This window comes from Perca flavescens, chromosome 7 (assembly GCF_004354835.1).
Source record: "Perca flavescens isolate YP-PL-M2 chromosome 7, PFLA_1.0, whole genome shotgun sequence".
Taxonomy (NCBI): domain Eukaryota; kingdom Metazoa; phylum Chordata; class Actinopteri; order Perciformes; family Percidae; genus Perca; species Perca flavescens.
The window spans coordinates 12,106,802-12,132,690 of record NC_041337.1 but is presented as its reverse complement, the minus strand read 5'-3'; positions in this window follow the sequence as shown (position 1 = coordinate 12,132,690).

The following is a 25,889-nucleotide window of genomic DNA, read 5'->3' as shown; positions in this document are numbered from 1 at the left end:
GGCACCTTTCCACTTCCTCTCCTTTCCCTTCTTTGCTTTGCTTTGTTCATTACCATCAAAAGTCTTGGTCATTATTTTTTTGTTCTTTGCAAGGGTATAATAATGCTTACAGCAGAGCGAGCCCCGGGAGGACCATAACCATAACTCACCAACACTGTTAGACAAAAACTAACAGTAATAATGGAATTGAAAAGTTCAAAATATCTGAGGATGTTTTCATGTAAGATACTTAAACACAATTTAAAAGTCATTACCCATCTGAATGAAAATCCTCACTGTTATTTTCTTTCTTATCTGTTTCCTGTTTCGCTCTCTTGTCCTTGTCACATTACTATTATGAATACGCTACGCAAAAGTGCTGGTAAAAACACTTTCTTCGGTTCATTTTAGCACTTTGCAGTATTTGAATTAGTCAGATGCCATAATCACTGGGTGCACTATAAACAATGTTATATTACTCATCTGCTGCAGCTGAAAAGGGTTCTCTATAGACAAGACACTTCTTTCTGCAAAGAGAAAGGATCATTACTTTTGTCTGACCTTCCTAGTAAGACTTCAATTACTCAAGACTTTGGCTTGAAGCTACAATAGTGCTTTCCATTGTGCGGATAGGATGATGAGTTCAGGGTTAACTAACACGCATGGCGCTGGAGAAAAATACATTTTCTGTGGATGTTTGTCTAATTCATGGTTTTGTGGTTCTACCCAAACAGATGCCAATCTTCCTGTTGATCCACTCTTGGCTGTAGCTTCATTCATCACCAAGGTTACTGGCCTTGTCTTCTGGTACTTTGTTATTTTTCTCCTTCATGCGGCACTGGCTGATAATTAACTTGATTTAATAGCCCTGGTCCTTTGAGTCAACTGTGCTAATTAACAAACAAATAGCCAATACTTTTATCTTACTCGCAAATGAAGAGGGTGCTAATTGTTCAAATCAAAGCACAGACTGTTGTCTGTATCTGCACCAATGGTTAAACCCATTATTTGTATATCTATGTTGACAACTATTTATACTTAGAAGAGCACTCAATTTAGCATTGCGCTCCTTTAACATTGTTGGACGCATAATGACAGTAAAAAGGATCAAAATCAATGCAGTAGAACCAGACATAGTCCTTTTTTATTCCAAACATTCTTCTTTATTGCCAAAGCCTGGCACCTACATTACCCACAATTCACCTCAACTGCAGATAGTTTGGACGGAGATTCATGTGTGTTATTATAGTAGCGGCTAATGTAGTCTAGTTAGCCTCAAGCAGGAATGAGGAGCAGGCTACAGAGGTAGCACACCCCAAGATTTTTTTTCATTGTCAAACTTGTAGACATTAGACTCAACCAACGTCAAGTAATGTCACTTGAGACAGTAAATCAGATTTCTCCCTCTGGGGCCACAAAAGGCTTATAGAACTTTTTCACATATGTGGTATTCCCCTTTTACTTTATTTACTTTCCTTTTTAATGTATTTATCAAGGACAGCACACATTAGTTAACCCTAAAACAGTTGTCTCCGTTTCAGTTGGAGCATTGACAGAGGGGATTGGCCCAGGTACTGTAGTCATGTTACTTAGTGCCCACACTCTGGGATCAACTTTAGTTTTATAATTGCAGTGAAAACGTCGCTATTCCTGTGCTGATTTTCTTGCAGCAGCATTACAATATGTTGAAGAGATTTCATTGTGAAAAAATAGCTTTTAAGGACTAAGTTTATGATGATGTTCTTAATTACTTTTACATAGTTCTAGTTGTAGTCCATTATCTGCAGCAGCAGCATCAACTATTCTATTCTATCACTAGAGCCACTAATTACTCTAATAATGGGGCAGAGGTTGGAGCACATAATCGGGGATATATAGCTGAGTAGATACATAGGAAGGATACCCAGGGAGGAGGAATCTGTATCTTTATGCAATTCATAGTTGATGCAGGATGTGCTTCACTGGACAAACATCAATCATGTGTAAATGCAAAGTGAAACATTGTCACAGGACTAAATGCTCATAACTGCTTTATTGCCAGTGAGATGTTGAGTTAACTTGGGAGCGTTTCCACTATTCACGACCACACAAACTGTTTAGTTACAATGGTACTTAACTGTGTACGAAAGTACTGTTTAAATAAAGGTTTGAGACCAGTCTTATATATATACAAATATGATATTTTAAGAATGTTTTCTAGTTCTTTCTATATTTTAAAGGGGCAGCAAATCCTCAGTACAGTATCAGTATAGATGCATAGTTTTCTACTGTACTGTTTTGTTGGGAGTAAATGTCATTTGTTAGATTTTTTTTTGCTATTAACAAGGCAAATTAAATTTCAATTTCATCTATTTCTTTATTTGTTTATTCATATTTTGGAAAACTATTATGCTTTTAAACTGATTTGTTAAAAAGCAATGACTTAATTTTCTTTATTATTTCTGTGTTCTTGCCCATTTAAGGGTTAACATCAATGTGATGTAAATGCACTACATCTGGCCTAAAGGCTAATTTCCATTTGCAAGTTGATGTTAAGCATTAAGTGAAACACCCAAGCGAGATAAAACGCAGAAAAAAACAATATCATCGCAAATAGGATACAGCATAACATTTATGTCACATCTAAATAATGCCATATGACAGTTAAAGCAAATCCAGCAGTTTTAAAGCATATCTTATCATAATTTCTAAATATTATACGTCATGCCTGGCATTTTTTTTATCACGGCATTATCTGCTTCTTTGCTGTTGTAGATTTGCTGCATTTTTCAGTTTCTGAAGGTGGTTATGTAATGAGGCTTGTCGCCAGGGGTTGCGCGATCACAAGGGACCCTGTTCTCTTCTCTGAGTAAGTGCCAAGAAAGAGAACCTAGGGTTATAAGGAGGAGGCAGAGAGTGTATATGTCTGCACTCTAAATCCCAAAAGCTTTATGGGAGATTGAATGATCAAGAGTGAATCCCAACAAGAACAAGAGATACTGTAGTTGCAGGATTTGTATTTGGATAAAGAGCTACAGTACACAACAGCACAGGTCGAAGTACTACTTCGGTTACTTTGGTATCAAACTAGGTTTGATATAAAGTGCTTGTCTATTCAGCATCTGTACTCACCTTTTACAATAAAGAGCCTGCAGAAATGACAGAGGTTCAGTATATTCCTGTAGGCGGTCAGGCTGTGTTTTCTGGAAAACCTACCAGCATGGCACAGTGACACTTGTCATCCTGAATGGTTGGCTGGGAGCGGTGACAGGGCATTGTGAGCCCGAGCTAGTCTGTCGCTTGTCTCCGCCCGGCCGCCTACAGTGATTAAAAATGGCAGGGCAGTTAAACCCTCAACTACAAGCGCTCTTCGGGGTATCATGTCAAGTTCGGTTTTAGGCAGACTCCTGATGTTGCATTTAAAAAATGCCAAAAAACATTAGGATGCTTTCTCATGTTCTCACACTCTTTACACCAATCTGTTTCCACAAATTAACGTTGAGAGATCTGACACCAACAAAGTGATTATGCCTGTCAAGGTCGAGACTGATTGTGAAGTAAATAACAGAGTTTCTCTGTAGAGTGGTGCTTTGTTAAGTCTTTATTGGTTTACATTCAAATCTGGTTATCCCCTGCATTTCCTAATTGAGGGTCCTGCATTATTTGTGTTTGGGACATCCAGCATCTTCAACTTTTTCAATGTCTTGTTGGATAAGCAGCAGTTCTACACTTCAGGAGTCAGATCATAGCCTTGAGGGAGCATCAGGATATATATTTTGCTTTGAAGCTCTGAGGGCTGGACAGAGTTCACCCAACTGCCAGTTTAATGGATTGAGTCTGGCTTTTCAGAGGTGCCACAGAGACAGAGCTATTTGCAGTGCTGTTTAAAAGTCAAGAGACAGACGAAGCGGATCTGTCTCTTTCTCTCTCCTCTTTCTTTCGCTCCCTTTAGAGCTGGGCTGATACATTCAATTAGTCACTGTGTAACTATGAAACAAGTAAGCAATAAAGGAGTTTGTTTACTGTATCTGCCACACATTTCAACATTTAATTAGTCTCAGTCAGCGTGAAGTCAAAACCGCATCTAACCTTTTTGATTTTTTATATCATAAATTTACATGACATAAATCTTTTCAAACACAACTCCAGTCTAATACAATAATAGCTATATAGGGTTTCAACTCAGGATATTCATCGTTTGTCACTTGTTCTTAACACAGGCTGTTTTCATGAAACATTCGTACATATAGCTACGAAAAGTAATGCACTGCAATTCGTATGTAGCCCACAAATGTATTGCTGTATGCACCACATTGACTGCTGCTGTATAAGAACACTGTGGACTACTTAGGGAGGGGGTCAGGGTGGATGGGTGGTTCATAAAACACAGCTCTTTCACGCTGGGGAGCGGAGTTCGCTTCCTGGCGAAAACAAAAGCCTTTCACCCAGGAAATGTGTGTGTCTTAATCCAAACAACGATCTTTTTCCTAAACTTAACTAGTCATTGTGGTACCTTAACTTAAAGCAACACTAGAGGACTTTTCCCGCTTCGGTCCCCCTACAGATTGGAAGCGGAATTGTTCATTACATTACATTATGCAAGTTTGCCAGATCGTGTAGCGGATCTGTAGTTCGAATGAGACATAATGGGCCCTATTTTAACGATCTGAAACGCAAGTATGAAACGCAAAACGCAAGTAGCTTTGTGGGCGGATCTCGGGCGCAGTTGCTATTATGCCGGCGGGATAAATGAGTCTTGCGCCCGACGCAAATCTAAAATGGGTTGGTCTGAAGTAGCTAGGTGTGGTTTGGGCGTAACGTGAAAATAACCAATCAGAGCGTCATCTCACATTCCCTTTAAGAGCAGGCGCGCTTGTTCCATGGCGGATTGCTATTATGACGGCGGATTTGCCTGGCGCACGCCAGCGGGAGCTGTCCGAGATGCGGCAAAGTAATAAATGCCCGTCTTGGTCGGGTGGCGAGGTTGCTGCGGCCTCTTGGGCGCTTCTCCTCAAGTCTGGAGAGGATTGCTGCAGCCATGGAGCGTGGGCCTCCAAACGCACCACCTGCACCTGTTGTGCCCCTTCTTCTTCCCCCCACACCATCTCCGTCCACCCGCTCCACCAGGAGCGCATCGCGCACTCCCGGACCAGATCCCGCTGGAGTGTCCAATCCCACTGTAGTTCAACATCACGCCTCCTTAAGTCCTCTAATATTTCCTCATTTATGTCATCAACACATCCATGATTCATGGAAATGTTGTGTAAAACACAACAAGCCACAAAGAATGCTGCGACTTTTTAAGGACTGTACTGTAAAGTTCCTCCTGATCTATCCAAACACCTGAAGCGCATTTTCAGTAATATTTTTCTTTGTAATTATGTATGGTTTGCAAAAATGGGAACTGCTGCGTCCGTTTAGATGAGAGAAGTGTATGCGCGTTGTGCCCACGCTACATTATGGCCAAGCATGCGCCCCTAAAATAGCATCTGAATAACGCGCTACTGACTTTATGGTGCTTTTCCATTACATGGTACCTACTCGCCTCGCCTCGACTCTACTCGCCTTTTTTGGTTTTCCATTACAAAAAAAAGTACCTGGTACCTGCTAACAGATACTTTTTTTAGTACCTGCTCAGTCGAGGTTCCAAGCGAGCTGAGGCGAGCCGAGAAGGTGACGTGAAACCTTGCAGGCTGCTGATTGGTCGGAAAGAAGCGTCACTGATCACTGCATTGCTAGCGAGAGACGGCATTTTTAAATAGTTTAGCCAGCGGTGTTTTTTTGCTGCCGGAGGCTCCACGCAGAGCTTTCTCCGTAGCATACAAGTGGCCTGATGGTTATACTGGTGCGCTGGTGTGTGCATGTGTGATGTGTGTGTGTCGAGTCGCCGTATGTGTGTGTGTGGGGAGCTAGTGAGCGAGGGAGAAGTGAGAGAGTGACGGCGATTATCTCCGCAGCGAGTAGCAACTCTAGAGTCATATATATGTGAGAGAAACAAAGCGAGTAGCGATTCTAGAGTCATATACAGTATATGTGACCACGGTGGGAAATCTCTTTGATATCATGTTGTTTACGGAGACGGAGAACCAGGAAATGCGTCGGGGATATGTCAATGGGAAAAGCAAGCTACTAAGCCACGCCCAGAGCAGTCGCTATGACGACCAGCCACGCTGAGGCGATACTAAAATCTGCAATGGAAAACGGACGCACAGCGAGTCGAGGCGAGTAAAGTCGAGTAGAGTCGAGGCGAGTCGAGCAGGTACCATGTAATGGAAAAACGCCATTAGACTAGCGCCACTGACTTTAGACCAGGTTTTTCCTGGTCAGTGGCGGAATTGTTTTCTGAAACTGCAAAATCGCACCAGATAACGTTTGCGCCGGAACACGCCTCCTCTTTTCGCTGAACCGCCCCCGGGAGCGCAAATACATTCCCTAATTTACCGACGTGCGTCTGTGGAGGGAAAAGTCCGCCGTGCGTCGGGTGCTAAATAGGAATGATACATGCGTCGGTGTACAAAAGCAATTGCGCTGAGTGCAAGATAGGGCCCAATGAGACATTACGACAGCGGTAATGGACAATTCCGCGTCCAACCTGTAGGGGGACTAAATTGGGAAAAGTGCTCTAGTGTTGCTTTAATGGTCTCTGCCACATGACGCTCAATTTATCTCGGCTGAACTCAACTGCCCCTGAAAGGACCGTCATCCGGTGGTGCCCGGTTGCCAGCTCACTGTCGCCTATTGGCGGCTAAACTCAACTACCAAATGCAGCTGATATGACCGGTAGCCGGTGTCACGTGACCAGCCGGCGATCGCCTAATTTCGTAGGATATCATACTAAATTGTATGAACCCGTTCATGAGAATGTGTTGTCTTACTAAATGCCATATAGTATATTGGTACACCAGATGAAAAAATAAGAAAACAGAACTTCAAGGACAGATAAGTCAAATTTAGCTGATTAACAAACAAAAAAGCCTGCATACCTACATAGATAAAGTTTTAAAAATAAGGCTGGCTGTCACTACTTTAATTTAAGTGCAGGAACACCCTAATCACATTCACACAGATATACATTCATACCTGGATGCTGCCCAGTACAACCAGAGTCTGATCTGCTGGCCACTGAGCAGCTCCACTGGAGCAGTTGGGGTTAAAGGCCTTGCTCAAGGGCACCTCAGTGGTGGTAATGAGGGAGGGACAAGCCAGTCCTTTTTCTAAATAATGTTGTAAAATGAATGTTTTCCATTCATTCGCTGTGCCTCTGCTCCCTCACATGAGTGACCTTACTGTGAGGAAGAGCCTTACCTTTATCCATAATTTTGCTTCCACATATCACTTCTCAGACTGTTTGGTATATTAATTATCAGTTTTCATTAGCGAATAGAACAAAAATAGCCTGGACTGACAGCGTCAGAGCATGCAGTGCACCAGATGGACAGTGCACTTTAGATCATCCCCTAGCTGAAGTACAAGGCCTGGCCTGCTGTACTTATACACAGATCATTACAGATCAAATATTGTATTTAATCCACGTTCAAATGGTAGTTTGAATTTCTAATATAAGGTGGCAGCCATACTGCAGACATAATGTTCAAATCTATATAATATTGTAGCTTGGGCAACAGCTTCAGCTGATCAGGATAACGATGACAAATGAAATAATGTATCATCAAAGAGGAGCCTTCAGTTAAACTTTACTGAGTCAACAGACATGTTTATGAAGCCTATAAAATTGTAGCCTAAATAACACAAAATTTAAACAGCACCTCTGTGTTGCAGCAAATTATGATTTACACAAATTCGGCATTAATAGGAATGTCAGCCATTTGGAAACTGCTTCTATCTACAGTATAACCAATGCGTGTGGGTGGAAAACATGTATTAAGTACAAAATTGGGATCATTTAACAGTGGCAAAAACACTAATCTCAAAGGGTGTAAATTGACATAACAGCAAAACAATGATTTTAACCCACAATGTTAAAAATAATGCTGGATCTGTGATGGTCTGGGCAGCCATTTAGTTAGTTTGACCGTTTAGCATTATAGCACAACTGCCAGGGATTGTGAGCCTTTTTATACACCACCAATTGGGATTCAACACACTCTTCCCTCATAAAGTCCCAGTAATTTAAAATGATAATGTCAACTTGCAAGACAAATTCAGTAGTACCTCCACGAACACCAGGATGAAGTCAAACTGCTTCCATGATCTCCACAAACACATGAAACCTTTATGAGATGTTCCAGAGTGCAAAGCAGAACCACCCCCCCCTTCACCCACAAACAGCTGGAGGCTTTCTTTCTTGACGTAAGGTTGAACATCCCACTTCACACATTTCTGCAGCGGCATGGCAGCATTCAGAGGACTAAAGCTGCTAAAGCAAAATGTTGATCCGACTCTTTAGGTACCTGATATTTATATATTTCTGTGTTTTAATGATGACGAAAGCCCCCTGTCTGCCATGCACCTCATTTCGTAAATGTGACAGACAGTTGAGCCACTTTTATGAAGAAAAAAACGTCTGAACTAAATGCCGTCAGATGAATGTAAAGGCACATTCATCTGACGCCATTTAGTTCAGATGTTTTTTGCAGCACAAGGTTAAATACACAGAGTGAAATTAAATGCATGTCTTGTTCGCCTGATTAAGATCACTGTTGAACATATCTCGCTGAAGTATCATCTTATATGATCAAAGAAATGGAAATCAGTTTAATTAACTATGAAACACTCTGATTACGCTGGTTTTATTAGGTGGATTCTTCTCATGTCAGATTTGTCTATAAAAATGATTACACGGCTACAAAAAACCTCGTAAAACTTTAGAACTGTTCAGCCCACACTGTAAAACTTTTCACCGTAAATTTACAGTAATATACTGGCAGCAGCTTTGCTGCATTTTTAAATGTTATGGTATTTTACAGTAAATAGACCCAGTTTCTTACTGTATTATTTGAATTTACAGTAATATACTGGCTGCAGTGTATCTTTATTTTCCCAGAATGCATTGCCATTTACAGTATGATAAAGTGAGATTTTAGCTGTACATTTACATCAAAGGTTTACAGTGCAGCAGTATATTTTCAATTTTGTTCATGCCAACCGCAAAGCTGAATTAATAAATATCCAGCATAACGGTTTACATACAGCATGTGAGCAAATATGAACTAAATGTCAAACCAGTATAAGCTTGTGCACTGACTTTATCAATATATATATATAATACTTATATATCATTATAAGGAAAATGTCTGTAAAGACACCTATGTCTGAATGAATAAAAAAGCCATCACTTTAACAGATAAATGAAGCCAGCAATGTTAGGTATTCCACGTTTAAAAATGGTTTAAGTTTTTAAAAGTGGTTTAAAAGAAAACCTGCGCTCTTCATTCTGCGCCCTGTTGTCAAAAACAAGATCAGTCAAAGGACCTTGCTCATTATGAGACAAATAAATATTGTCTTAAAAAATCTTTTTATTAGAGATAAGGCTAAACTGTTTTCATCACTTACAATCCTCTTCCCGTATGAAAAGTTACTGTATATATAATTCCCATTTACAGATTTTGCACAATTGTTTGCATGGAGCTCTATTCTGAGCTATGATGGATGAAACAAATGGCTAAAACAGTAGTTCACATTCTGTCAATATGTGCAAATTAACCCTCATTTAAAAAGGTAAGAGAAACTCCAAATTGGACCCTTAAGATAACGGTGACAGGATGTAAAGTGTGTCCGGGAAGTGTGTGTTTTTGCTTTATTAAGAAAGAACGACACACAAGCCTTTTAAAATTGGGTCCAAATGAGGAACATGACCTCTTATACTGTAATAAAACTCAAAAGTGATATATAAAGGACTGACTGCTTTCAGTACTTGTCAGTATGGGGTCTAATGTTGTGAATCTTCCTCCCACTACTCACAACTCACTTTCACTTCTGCCCCTCCGCTTTCTCAATCTTTTCTGCCCCCACCCTCTCATTGATACCATATGTGTAAATTGAAGGAGGCATTTCAACAGTCCTCCAGGATTTTGCAATGTCGCGATTGCGCCAATTCACGCAAATTCAACCAATCTCCGTGACTTTGGTGCGACTCGCAATTTTGACCAAACACCACAACTTTTCCGCAAATTTGACCAATAACCAGAGTTTCCCGTGACTTCAACCAATCCCAGCAGTCCCACGTGCCAGACTTTATGTCAGTATAATGTGACTCTGAGTGCCACTGACCAAGCAGGAGTAAGAGAGAGCTTGTTTCCAAAATTCCCATATGAAGACGAGACTCGAACATCTCACATTTACTAACAAAACGTACAGCGAAAGACAAATGTGCAAAACATTTCAGACCGCCCTGTCAACCTGTATACAGTTTAACATCAACGTACGCTGTAACGATGTTTCGCTCTAAAGTCGCTGAAAGCGGCCCCTGCTCCAATCCTTTCGGCTGTCTGGACCGGGGGCGGGGCTGCTGCTCATACAGTCCCCCCCACTACTGACGTGCGCACACACACACACACACACAAACATACACGGTGGATGCAGGAAAAACCGGAGATGAGACGGCACAATAACCTAAATTGAGGACAGCTACACTCGTTATTGTAAGTGCAATGATAAGTTAAAGTCCAGTAAGTACTTTATCAAACCGTATGAATGTGTGTCCCAGGCCAGGATAGGAAATTAACTAACAATGTAAATATCAACAAGCCACTGACACATATGTTCAAATTTGATTAATTCAATAAATTATATTTTTTGTCTTAAACCCACTAGCCGTTTTCATATTATACCAAGATTTGCAGCATCCTGAGCCTTTTTGGTAAGGTTACTAGGATAACTCAGCCCAGAGTAGTTTTATTTTCCCAAAACAAGTTTCCTTTTTATTTTTAAAGCACTATACAAAAAAAAAAAAAATCGCTATTGTTTTTGCAACTTTCACTTTCTCCCACAACTTCATTGCAACAAACAAAAGACATTGCAAATTTTATCGCAATTTTTTACAAAAGCTCTCACAAAATCAGGCATTTTGGGCCGCAACAATCTCAAAAAAAGGCCTCAAAATCCTGGAGGGACTGTTTGAAGGTTGTTTCAATCTTTGATCGACACATGGTGGACCCCATAGGAAATATCAAATATTAAAGCAACAGAGCTCCACTGTGCACACTTTGAGGCACGCTATGCCATGAGAATGCATTGTGGGATGCAAAGCAGTTGTGTTCCAGGCTTTTCAAGACACTTCCCGTGGGATCTTCTTTCCACTACTTTGAACAGTTTGGCATTTGAGCACATGAACGTTCCCATACCTAGAAACAGGTTAACAGAGAGTCTAATGCAGGCATGTCAAAGCATGTGCCATGAAGGGCAGAGAGTTTTCAGATTATACCTAGTGATTACACTGAGAGGATGGAGAGATGAGGAGAGGGGGATGTAATAAATCAAATAATTTGGGGTTGTACTCAAAAACATTCAGAAAATTCTGGCAGAGAGCTCTTCCACCTTAAAGGAGATTTAGGAAAGGTCTCTGAGCTAATGAGCAATCAAAAGACTTATATCTAAGTGACGAGGTTTGTCTAGAACTTATGAAATGGGATGATGTAACTCAAAAAACACACAAATCACAATACTATGACTACAGTTTACTATTTTACTCCCTAGGCCAAGTATGGTTCTCTAAAGATGCAAAAAGCATTATCCCAAGGCGTATGACGGAGGCAGGCCCGTATTAAGACAATGTGGTGCCCCTGGGCACTACACCTCAAAGGGCCCCCCTCCCCTTTACTCGTGCTGTCCTCCTGGCAAAAATATCAGACATAATCAAGGGGATTTCTCAAATGCAATTTACTAACTTGTCCAACTACATACATGTAGGCATATGAGCAGTGAGCACTATATTCAAATGTCTCAATTCAAAATGTTGAATTCAAAAAGCACAGCACTCAATTCAATATGTCAAAATCAATACACATCATTACATCAGCCCAGCAGACAAGCCAAAAAAAAACTAACAAAAAAAGAAGCATTTTCATTATGCAAAGAGAAACCAACACTTGCTTTCCCCCTGCCAAAAATATCAGACATAGGCTAATCAAGGGGATTTCTCAAATGTAATTTACTAACTTATCCAGATACATACATGTAGACATATGAGCAGTGAGCACTATATCCAAATGTCTCAATTTAAAATGTCTAACAATTCAAGAAGCCAAAATCAATACTATATATTGCAGCATTGTGGGTTGGTCAAATGTGTATTTTTCCGACTTTATTTCACGGGCCCTGAAAGCAACTCCTCTGATTGTTCAAAAACTTTCAAAAGCATCACGGGAAAGCTAAAACTGCTTTAGCATCACAGCTAACGACAATAAAAGGACCTAAAATGAATAAGATATGGACAAAAGACTATCAATATTAGATCGAAGAATATGGATATATTGCACAGTCCTCTGAAAGAAATACGAGTTCTAGGAAATGAAGCGCAGACTGTGGACCGGTCTTTTACACTTCTCTGCTTACTGAATAAACTTGTGTGTTTGTGTGAAAAATGTTTTTATTTGCTTGCCAATTACATTGAATCAAGAAAGCCAACCACTTACCATTTTTTATAACTAACTAATTCATATTTTACATTCATCATTATGATAACATTTTTGGGGGGGTTAAACTGGCCACTTTTGATTATTGTTACCCCCCATCCCACAAATGATACATTTGCGCGTACCTGTGGACCAACTCAACTCTGACAGATTGGAGAGGGTAGTGATAGTAGTCATGTAATATTGATTTATTTATAATTTATTATTTTTATTATTATTGTGAAATTGGTGTTCATAAAAGAGTAATGTATGGTCTTTCAATAATTTCAAGTGAATAATCTAACAATTTACGGAAAATATTATATGTTATAAATATTATATGGTGCCCCACCACTGGTTGTGAATGGTTGGTGCCCCTGGGCACTGGCCCAAGTGCCTTTATGGATAATCCGGGCCTGGACGGAGGCACTAACTCACAATAAATAACAATAGACACTTCTCATCAAAGACCCCATTTACACTTCACTTCATCTGTTTGGATTGCAATCGGATATTAAAAATGTCTGTCCTCTGTAATAATGACAGCTGAAGTCAGTGACTCTGAAATTAGCCACCGTTCCTCTCTGTCTCGTTAAAGTGACAGGACAAAGTGGCTCCGGTGATTTCAAAACATTTGGTTACACGTTAAGTGCACCAAGCTGTTGAACCGTTTATCTGATCCCTGATCAGTTCTACCACTGAATGATCGGTGTGTATGAGAGAGGGCTTGAATGTATTGCTTATAGTCCATAAATGAGATTCACCCATGTTAGTTTATGGGTAGCTATTAGCAAGCTAACTGTTATTGTTGTAACCATGGATGTAACTGCTTAAGTGCCCAAATTACTTTTCTTCAGGCGTATTTGACAGTAAACAAACACCTTCTGGACCATCTGGACTGAAGTAGGGCTGATCCTGATTCCATGTAGCCCTGAACGACCAAGACGGATTGCACTCAGATTTGTAATGAACATATATGTAGCTACGAAAGGTAATGCACTATGTATTCCACGTATTTATTGCTGTATGCAACACATCGACTGCTGCTGTATAAGACTGCTCTGGTCCGTAAGGAGGTCAGGGTGGATGGGTGGGTCATATAGCACAAGGCCTTGAAGCAACAAGCAGAGTTTGTGTCCCGGGGAAAACACAAGACTTGCAATCTAGAGTCTTTTTGTGAATGTACCCGAGTCAAACTTTCGTTTAAAAGCATATTTAGGATGGAATCGCCACTTTTAAGATTTACCGTATTTTCTTTTTGCGGTCAAATTACCTTTTGAATGGGATTGCTAGGGGCACTTTTATGCTAGCCCCAAAATAGCTATTTTTAAAACACTAAGAAGGCTCGACACAACATGAAACTTTGCTCGAAGAATCACCAGGGGCTCTACACCTTAACGAAAGCATTGACAACATTGTTTACTAAAAAGAAAGGTTTCGAACAACTCACCGTAGCTTTTGTTGTTTCCGGCCGCAGCCATTTTATCACTCAAAAACAATTGATTTCCAAATGCAACATAACAGGGAGGAGAGTAAAGATGGAAAGCTCCTAAAGCTTAGTTCCATATAAATGCACGGGTTATTTCTAGTAGTTTAAAAAGGAGCCTCATATGGAGTCCGTTCATTCGCATTCGGATATCGACTCGTTTTGACTTTCATCACTGAGAGCAAAACCTTGGTTTTATTTTTGACTCTCAGCTAAACTTCCGAGACCACATTAACGTTACAAAAACTGCTTTCTACCATCTGAGCAACATTGTAAAGATAAAATCGATTTTAACAAAGAGCGATGCAGAAACTCTGATTCATGCCTTTGTGTCTTCTAGGCTAGACTACTGCAATGGCCTGTTTTCCAGCCTCCCTGCATGTTCACTTAGAAGCCTGCAGCACGTCCAAAATGCAGCAGCCAGGGTATTGACAAGGACCAGGAGATATGACCACATAACTCCTGTCTTAACCTCACTCCACTGGCTACCCATACAGGCAAGAGCAGATTTTAAAATCCTCCTTTTAGCCTACAAATAGCTGAATGGCCTTGCACCCTTATACCTAGCCGAACTGATTAACCCTTATACCCCAGTACGACCACTCCGCTCCCTGGGTACCAACCTTTTAGAAATTCCTAGGGTCAAAAAGATATCGGCAGGCCACCGTGCCTTTTCTTATCGTACCTCTGGAATAACCTTCCATTGTATGTCAGAGAAGCCAGCTCTATCACCACTTTTAAATCAAAACTCAAAACATTTATTTTTTCCAAACATTATGGACCATCATTATGACTTCCTCTCTATATTATGTACATATACACCCACAATTTTAATGTATTTTTTTTAAATTTTACTGAATTCCCTGTTGTACAGTGTTCTGAGACTTATGGTGATATTGCACTTGAAATACAATTGAATTGAAAATTTAAATGGAGTTTGAGATTTATAAAACTACACCCTCTTGGCCAATAGAACAATGCAGATAGGGAAAGTCAACAGAATAGATTGAGACTCACTGACATTGGAAATATCTTGCATTTATTCCACCTTTAGAATAAAAGTAATAGATGAAATACAATGATAAATTAAAGCAGTTCAAAGAAACAAGCATTCACTGATGCCATTATAACCACCAAGTGAACCTTCATCTGTATGACACCTTATGCACAAATGAGTACACATGGAAAATATTCTATGAGGCAAGTGAAATACAAGAAAACAGACATACATACATACACAAACAAGCATTCACTGTTTGAACATGTGATGCCATTATAACCATTTGAAACTAAGTGAACCTGTGCCCTCATGGTAAGTGCTTCAATTTAATTGCTTTTTCTTCCACGAGTTTATCAACTTGCGCCAGTTCCTCATTCTTTTCTTTCTGCCTCCTCCTGACGGTGTTAGATTTATTAATCAACCCTTTTCCAAGTTAGTGGGGGTGCATAACGCTCAAAACCAACATGAAAATGTAGTTAGTAATCATAGAAGTAATAAGAAGTTGACTGCAAACATAGTCAATTTAGCATCCAGTTCACGCCAGCCACAGCCTGTCCCAAAAGAAAATGAGACGGTGTCTGTTCCTCGACTAAGATCAGTTAAATCAAAGGTAACCAAGAGAGGGGCCATACTTAACAACCTAATTGGAATTAAAACTACCACTGCAATGATAGAAAAGGATAGGAAAATTAGATGTGGATTACTAATTATCAGATCTCTGTCTTCTAAAACAGTACTAATAAATGAATTGATATCTGATAATCAAATTGATCTATTCTGTTTTACTAAAACCTGGCTGGGCCATGAAGAATATATTAGTCTAAATGAAGCAACTCCTCCCAGTCATATTAATACTCAAATTCCTAGAGGCTCAGGCCGAGGAGGGGGAGTTGCAGCCATATTTGATTCAAGCCTGTTAATTAATCCTAAACCTAAACTAAATTATAACTCTTTTGAAAGCCTTGTTCTTAATCTTCAACATCCAACACGGAAATCAGTACAGCCAATTATATTCGTTGTTGTCTACCGAGCTCCAGGTCCGTTTTCTGAATTTTTGAGTTTTTATCATGTGTAGTCCTTAAATCAGACAAAGTACTTATTATAGGTGATTTTAATATCCATGTGGACGTTGACAGCAATAGCCTTAGTATTGTTTTCAACTCACTTTTAGATTCTATTGGCTTCAGTCAGAGTGTGCATGAGGCCGCGCACTGTTTTAACCACACCCTTGACCTCGTGCTGGCATATGGTATCAAAATTGAAGATGTATTAGTATTCCCGCAAAATCCTTTATTATCAGACCACTTCTTAATTACTTTCGAATTCTTAATACCCGATTATACGAAATTAGATAAAAGCTACTATACTAGATGCCTATCTGACAGTGCTATAGCTAAATTTAAGGAAGACATTCCAACAGCACTAAACTCATTACCTTGTTTTAATACAACAGAGGACCTTTATGTAAACTTTAGTCCCTCTCAAATCGACAATTGTGTAGATGGTATTACGGCCTGCTTACGGACTACTTTAGACTCTGTTGCTCCACTTAAAAAGAAGAAGATGAAGCAAAGGAAACTAGCACCTTTGTATAACTCCCAAACTCGTAAATTAAAGTAAAACTCGCGAAAACTTGAAAGCAAATGGCGCTCCACCAAAATGGAAGAGTCTCGTTTGGACTGGCAAGACAGTCTGAAAACCTATAGGACCGCCCTCAGACATGCCAGATCAGACTATTATTCAGCATTAATAGAAGAAAACAAGAACAACCCAAGGTTTCTTTTCAGCACTGTAGCCAGGCTGACAGATAGTCACAGCTCTACTGAGCCATCTATTCCTCTAGCTCTGAGTAGTGATGACTTCATGAGCTTCTTTAATGATAAAATTATAACAATTAGAGATAAAATTCATCACCTTTTGCCCTCAACTTCTAATGGTTCACCTTTCAACGCAGGACTGCTAGAAAGAATGACTAGACCTGACATATACTTAGACTGTTTTTATCCTATAGACCTTCAACAACTAATGGTAAAGGTATCTTCAGCAAAGCCATCTACCTGTCTCTTAGACCCCATCCCAACGAGGCTACTCAAAGAAGCGTTACCCGTGGTAAACACTTCATTACTAGATATGATCAATATGTCTCTATTAACAGGTCATGTACCACAGTCATTTAAAGTAGCTGTGATAAAACCTCTTCTGAAAAAACCACCCTCGATCCTGAGGTCTTAGCAAACTATAGACCTATATCTAACATTCCCTTTCTTTCCAAGATCCTTGAGAAAGTAGTTGCTAATCAGTTATGTGATTTTCTCCATAGCAACAGCTTATTTGAAGACTTTCAATCAGGATTTAGAAAGCATCATAGCACAGAGACGGCACTGGGGAAAATGACTAACGACGTTCTAACTGCTGCAGACAAAGGACTTGTCTCCATACTTGTTTTATTAGATCTTTGTGCTGCTTTTGACACTGTTGACCATACAATCCTGTTACAGAGATTAGAACACTTAGTCGGAATTAAAGGAATTGCACTAAGCGGTAGCCCCAGTCTTATTTTTCTGATCGATCTCAATTTGTTAATGTTAATGATAAATCCTCTAAGTACGCGAAAGTTAAACATGGCGTTCCACAAGGCTCAGTGCTTGGACCAATTTTATAATGGTGTAATAGTATCTAAGATTTCCCTTGGGATGAATAAAGTATCTATCTATCTATCTCATTTATTTCTTGAGTGAGAAATACAAACTCATCCCTAATGAGAAGAAGATCCACCACAAATGTACCTATGTAACGATCTAATCTGTCCAACCGTTGTAGGTCCCTGTTGCTCTGAGGGTTTAGAGCATATTTCTGTTGGTCCTCCAGTCATTTCTTCTCTTTTTAGGAAGATCCAAAGACCAATAGAAGCCCTCTTTCTCACTCTTAATCATTGTTCACCATACAGCAGTCTTATGTGCACTACTACCTTTATAATACCTTAATATTTACTAGTACTTCATCTTATTTTACTGTGATTTTCTTCTTTTAGAATTTCTCCACGGGCACCACTAATATATATCCCTTGAAAGCTTTGCGTGTCCATCCTCTGGTGTAGTTATGGCTAAATGAAACCAGCACACTCTTGGCCTTCCAGAGCACATGATTTGACACCTCTTTGATGTCACCCAAAGAGACAGCGATAGTGCTTTTACAGTGGTGTGGCTATTTCATTTTCTGGGTCAAAGCTGAAACTTGGTAAAGCTCAAAAGAATTACAGTCTGTGTTTTTACTTTGTTGACAACAGAGAAATTCTTGAAAGAGTAACTGGATCAAATTATGTTTTTTTGTTGTTGACAGTCAATTTGCATAGAAAGCAGCATTTGTCTGTGCCTCTTACATAATTCGCAAGCCTTTTGAAAATTGAGGCAAAACTACACAGAGGATCCATCACAACATATTCCATACTATTCTCGTTTGCCAATCTCCATCTTCACGTGTCTGTGTGACAGATAAGGAGGAAGGGGCATGACCCTCACTCCAGCAGCACTCTTGGAGATGAGAAAAGCTAAAGGGGCTGTGAGAGTTCATCTGACAGGTCCATAGGGAAATGTCACTGTGAGCACATTAGCTCTTCTCATTTCTGCTGTCAAATGTCAGTATGCTATAGCATGCAATGCTAGGCTCACGGTGCTTCTGCAGCATTTAAAGCGACAATCCCTGTGGGTTCTTCCAGTACATGCTAAGGTTGATACAGTACGATCTGATGAAACATTAAAGTTTCAGTGAAGGTTGGTGGTCTTTGTGGAGGGGGAGCAGATGGTTGAATGTATGTTCCATGGTTTAAATCACATTTCCAAACCCTTTGGGCATCACCAAGCACTGAAATTGTGTAATTGCTTCTTCTCATTCCAAGATGCAGTTCCCATATGGATAGGTACAGTACATGCTACATAGTGTCATTTTACCTATATTTATTCAGCACTTTCATGTATTAATTGATAGATAAGTTAGTTGATGTAATACAGGCGCTTGTGTCTTTGTAGTCGTTATAGAATCACCTCCAGTGCAGATTAAATAACCATGATTCTTTTTGATGAACTGACTGCATGCCAATCACTTATTGCCAAATCTGCCAAAGTTGCCTCAGAGACAGGCACATATTCAAACATCCATGTTCAGGCACATTTCCACACATACAAAAATGATTTTACTGCTGAATCACAAGTCAATGTGAGAACCCTGAAGGTGGAATATAATATATGCCATTTGGAGGAAACTTTGATCGCAAATTCTGTATCGTACCATGAAGGCATTACAGTAAAGCTGGTCTACCCAGTGAGATGTAAATACGCTAAGGGTGTAAAGACGACCTTATAGTACTAGAAAATCAATACAGAAGCACAGACTCAACACAAATTACACATAAAATTCAGATAAAAAATAATAATACATTTCCCAAAAAGGTCTAAGAAAAGGGGAAGCCACCCATGGCATACTGCTTACGGAAGGAATATCATAGCCTTGTGAGACCGTCCTGATCTCGCAAGCTCCAGTTTTCCACTCGCAGATCAGTCTGGCATCTTGAGGCAGAGAAAATTTGGAGCCGTTAGCCAAACGACCGGGCCAATCAGCGTTGGTTTTGAGGTGGGTTAGGTGGTGATAGACCGATGGTTTATCCAATCAGCTAACCAGTATTATCAGCCAGCGGTAGCCCTAATTCTGTTAGCCGCTCGCTAATGCTTTTTTTCTCTTGGATCCTTCTTTTGGAATATGGTCCGGGAACCTGAAATGGTGACTTTTATTCCTAAATTCTCGTTACACAAATGGCAAATATCCTTTAACGACATGTTGCTTGCATGCTGAGCTTACGAGCTATGCTTTGCCTGCAGCTGCAGGGGCGGGCTTGTGGTTGTATTTTCATACGCTTCGTGGATCTGATTGGTTGATTTGGCCCGTCTATCACCAACATAGGTGATAGACAGATGGTTCATCCAATCAAATAACCAGTATTCCGCCCCTTCCCAAAAGTTCTCCAACGGAAAGTTCCCAGATGGATATGCCGAGCAAATGCGAAGCAATCCATCTGGCGGAGTCAGGTTAGGAATATCATGGGGCTAAGAATTATGTGGATCATTCTGTATGTATTTCTATTTATTGTTTTTGTATTAGATCGTGGACTGTGTGTCTAGATTTATATTGAATCGTCTGAGAGGGAGAGATGCACACACCCCTACCATATGCACACACTGACACACTGACACACACACACACACACACAGTTTTCTCAAGCTGCATTTCTATCAGGTGTGCTGGTTGACTGAGCAAGTGTTTAGTGTTTGTGTTTGTTTGTGTCTGCCACAGGATGGTTGATCCATCTGCTGCAGTCACGGAGACTGATGGCGAGATTCCAGTGTCCAGTGGAAAGTGACAAAAGAGGAAAAAATTACTGTGGACCATATGCTTAAGGACAAGAGAAACCATTAAGAGCTGTGAATTACTAAGCAACCTCACTTTAAAGAGATGAACAACGATTTTACACACACTGTAATGTATTGTCGGTTAGAGCTGTAACAATTTTACTGTACAATTATTTGTCTCAGAAATAATTGCGATTAACAATATAATTGTCTCTTTCAGTCAAATTTAAGATTAGAATGAAGTCCAGGATATATCTGTAGTTATATATCATTGTAATGTGATGCAGATAATGTAATAACACAGGTACACAGCCTATGAAGTAAACATTTTTGTTGCAATGAACGTGTATAGGGTCAAGTACCAACAACTAAAAATATATAGTCTGACCGATAATCAATCTAAATCTAAACAGAATCAACAATTACCAGTCATACGCCTTGAGGTCTTAGCTAATGTTAGCAATTAATTGCGGTTAAACAAAGACACCACGATTATGTAAAGAAATTGACAATTATGTAATAATTGTTGCAGGCCTACTGTCGGTTGTTGTCTATGAATTTACATACATCGGATTCTATATTCATAAAGCAGCTTCACTGTATGGTGTTAGCCTTATTACCATGCCAATGACAAATAATTGCTTCTTCAACCTTGTTGCACAAAAACTAAAGAGAGCTCTGATTATGCTGATTATGTAAGGAAATTAAAGTGATTACTGTAATGTGGAAACCTTTCGAGCCCTCACAGCAGTGACAACAGCATGGACCTTTAATAGGATCACCACAGATAGAACAGGTTTATTCTCTGCAGTAATTACAGCTGTTCAGAGATGTAGCCCAGTCTTTAAGGAGAACGTTTCTTAATTGCCACCTTTGTCGCAAAATTGCTGCTATTTGAAAGGATAATAACAGCCGGTCAAAGTAATTGTTGCGTTATGAATTCATTTGTTGAATTGTACTGGAACGTTCTCCCAAGAAAATGGTTATTGTTCTGCACTCAAAGCTGTTGCATTGTCGCACAGATGCTGCTAAAATGATGTTGCATGACAAACAAAATATGCTAATATGCTCCAGCAAGAAATTCTGATCATTTGAAGAAATTAGGAAATAATGTGCACAGAGTCTTGGGATTTTGGATTTCAGAAAATACAATTCAAACGTGGAAAACGGTTCTAGTTGCTCATGTGAATTTAAACAAGGAATAATAGCACAATGCAGTGATGTTCCTTAACAAGTAAACACCTTGAAGTTTCCTCGTGAAAGGCAAGTGCAGACCTGCTTCAATTGATATGCTGGTCAATGATGGTGATTACAATGCCTGTGGTTCTCCCTCCTACACCTTTCCTGTCAGAGCAACACAGATAATGAGACAGCACACATTATTTGGCCTTGCTGTGATCATGTTTTACTAACCTAACAGCAGCAAAGATAACCTAGTTGTTTCGATTGTCCAGTGCCGTCAGAAAACTGAAAAACCAACTGCTTAGCTATAGGCCATGGATACGACCACAGATGCATCATCATATAAAGACCCACTGACAGCAGATGAAAAAAATCTATCTTGTTTTAATCAGCGAAAAATGGATTGCTGCAGATTCGGGACAGTGTGGGTAAAAGCTATGAATGGAGGAGCATGCACATACAGTACAAACTCCACACACAGGAATTCTCTATAGGCTTGTAACAAGTGATGAATATTTATCAACCGCACATTTCCCTGGACATTTTTTTTTTTTTTTAAAGAGCCTATGTGCACTTTTCTCTAAATTTGTCATTTAAAGATGCAGTAGGTAAGACTTATAAAACTAACTTTCTGTCATATTTGCTGAAATTGCCCCTATGTTCCAGTAGAACTACATAAAGCAGTTAATTAAAAAAACAAAAATCCACAGCTCCCCGTTTACACCAATCAGGGCCAGGGGGCGTGTCTAACTGCGTGTCAAACACTGCTCATGCACATATCTTCATTCTCCCTTGTGGGGGGAGGGGCTTAGGATACCGTTTGGGCTCTAGCAGAAAGGGGGGCGAGGGACTGAGAAGTTTTCAATGTTCAAATTCTTTGGCTAAGTCCTTGATCTTCACAATCCTACATACAGCACCTTTAAAATAAATGTATGTGTGTGAGTATTAATTAAAAAATGAATATAAAATATTAAAAGTTTTAACTTTTAAAGCTTTACTGCGTAACCTTTTTTATAATAATAAACGCCCGTTACATTCAAGCCATTGTCAAATGAGTTGATACGAAGCTAATCAAGACTATCAGCTCCACACAACTCTCTCTGTATTTCTCAGTATGACTGTGTTTAGAATTTGGTGTCATACGGCGTCGCGCACAGAAACTCGAGTAAAGTAAGTAAACCTCTTCTGAAGAGTTCATCATGTTTTTTTAATCCTCCGTGTCCTCCTTGGCTATGTAGCAACTGCGTGGAGGAGGGGTGGGGGTGAAGCGCGATCACGGAAAACTCGTATCATGTGGATACACCGACAGAATTGTTGTTGTCATTACTTAGAATTCCTCATAGGGGAGAAAGAAACTACACACTATAGCTTTAAACGTAAGGCATTTTGTTAGCCTTATGTTGTTGTGTAAGATGTCCTCAACAAAACAAAAAACAATACATATTTGGTATTTTTCCTTTCACTGATCTAGTTAGTGGGTTAAGTAACGTTCAAAAACGCTCCCAGACAGAAATGATCAAAAATGAACATTGATGATAGTTGATAATAACACTGGTAATTTCAGCTCTCTTTTGGTCTAAGAAGCTAGTGGTAAACTCAGGTAACACAATTGCTCTATATATGTTATGTTAATTTGACCTGTTCTCTCAAATATATTTCTTTACCCACAGGTGAGTATAATAAATGTCAAAGAATACATTGGATGTCACTTTAATGAGAGAGGAATGCACACACCAGACCAAATGTAAACACAAAACACAGTGATTATAATGGGCCTTTCAGACCAAAGGCCTCAATGGCACTGCTGTCCTCTAAAACCCATTGTTTCCAATGGCTTGTGCCATGCCTTTTTTTTCGCTGCGAAGAGCAAAGCGCAGATCAAACCACTTTGTGACTGAAAGGCCCTTTACCGTCTGCATTATATTTTATTTTGTGTTAAAGAAGTAGTTTGACGTTTTCTGGCGGGGAGTTAAATGAGAAGATCGATACTACTTTCATATCTGTTTGTTAAATATGAAGCTGGAGCCAGGAGATTCTTAGCCTGACAAGCCAGACCCACATCAAGATGTTGGGTCTGGGAACTCACCATTGACAGGGATCAATCCGAGGGGCGGGATAAACGGTTGTCTTTCAAATTCCCTCTGCACTCGTAGCCAACCAGAGCAACACTAGTTGATAGATTCAACTTTTGCCGTATCTGGCCGGCAAAATTCCGAACACATCTTCCTTTTTTAAGAATGACTTCAGTGCTTAACTCCAAAGTCTTCCAAAGCCGATTCGAAAGGCCGCTGTTTGCTAGCAGCAGCAGCCATCTTCTTTGTTTTCAAATAGCGGGGAATTCACGCGGAACCGTCACAACTCTGCCGTCCTTATGTTAAGCCCGCCCACCGACTCTATACACGTTGTGATTGGCCTGACCAGAATATGGTTTTTCCAGCTTGCAAGCCAACGGAGAGTTGCTAGACTGACCCTGGCTGCAAATTACATTTGCTGCCACTAGGGTGCATCTAGATTTCTAGGCTATGAGATTCTAGCTTAGCTTAGCATAAAGACTGGAATGGAGAGGGGGAAACAGCTCGCCTGGCTCTGTCCCAAGAAAACAGAAACAAAACTTCCAGCGCCTCTGAAACTTACCAATTAACACGTTACAGAGCCAGGCTAGCTTTCCAGTTTAACCTTCATATTTACCATACAGAAATGAGAAGATTATTTTTTGGGGCTTTTCCCTTTATTATAGTGACAGTGGATAGACATGAAAGGTGGAGAGAGAGAGATGGGGGATGACACGCAGCAAAGGGCAGCAGGACTCAGCCAACATGGGGCGAACGCTCTTACTGGGTGAGCTAGAAGATGCCCCTTCCCATCTAACTCTAGGCAAGAAAGTGAATAAAATCATTTCCCAAAATCTCTTTTTTTATAAAATATTGCATTATATATTTGCCTATATAATGAGTTAAGTTAATTTGTGTAACTCTAAAAATAATATTAACATTTAGATAAAAAAGTTAGTAGAAGTTAATGGAGCATATTGGCCCTATAGGGCTAATCTGACCCAGGACCTTTATCACGTCATCCCATGTCTTTCTCCCAGATTTGCCTGTGTCTAAAACTTTGGTTAATAAAGATGACAATGCCGAAAAAATTTAAACATTTCAGCCAAAAAAAACTCTTATCTCCGACATGTAGATGCATTCAGAAGGTTGAGCCTTTACACCCATTACATGCCCAATCAACATCCACTGAGAGAGTTTTGGCTCATTAAACAGGCCCTTTGTGCTGGCATTAATAACGCAGAGGCAATGTGAGAGCCGTGATGTGTTCAAAGACCTGCCATCTCGTTAATGCACCAGTAATCGTGCAGGTTAGGACAACAGCCTTAGGGGCAGTTGACCCCCCTCTCTTTAGGAGGTGGGGTCAGAAAACTGGGCCCTGGTCTCCTTGTCCCAGACAATTATTGAATCCAGCTGGAACGCCCCGGACAGGGAACTGGCTGATCTAAAGGCATTCAGATAATAGAGGCATTCAGATACAACACTTTATTCCGTATTGTAGTATTTAACCATATTTTCATTACACCCTCAGCCCTTTGTGTATGTTATTTCCATTTGTACCTTGGTAAAGTAACAAAATGAAATTGCACCTTGAGAAGACTGCAATAAGAAAATAACAGGATGTTAATAAAAGCAGCTCTGAATTTAATCCTCAGTTCTTTCTGAATATGTGTAATCCTTATTATGGCACCTGTTTTTGTTTCACTTGGAGTTATACTGTCGCTCCCATATGAAAATGAAGCACAAATCCTCAGAGTGAGCTTACATGTGTAAACATTTCTACATACTGTACAGTGGCTAATCAATTAAAAACATAATTCTACAGAAATATTGGGGGAATGAATGAAAATAGAGAAGTAATCATATGAGACGAGAAAGTGAGCGGAAAAAAATTCTGCACCCACATGGGCATTGCCACACTTTATCTGACTACATTTCCCTCGACTGGGGATGAACAGCTAGGTTATAGGCTTTTTTGACTCGCTCCTATTCCCTTTTCCTCCCACCTGCTTCTTGAAGTGAAATCAATGTACCAGCTCTTTTATCCTCTCTGCAGATTGCCTCAACCAGGGCAGAGTCTATCAGGCCCCACCAGACTGACATTTCCCTCTAGCTGCCACACCTACGGGGGACTCCATAACTGACATAGCCCATCTAGGGACGGATAATCCCAGGCTAAAACCCCCAGATTCGGTGATTAATGATATGTCTAGTGGTTGTGACCCTTGTTCTCTTGCTGTG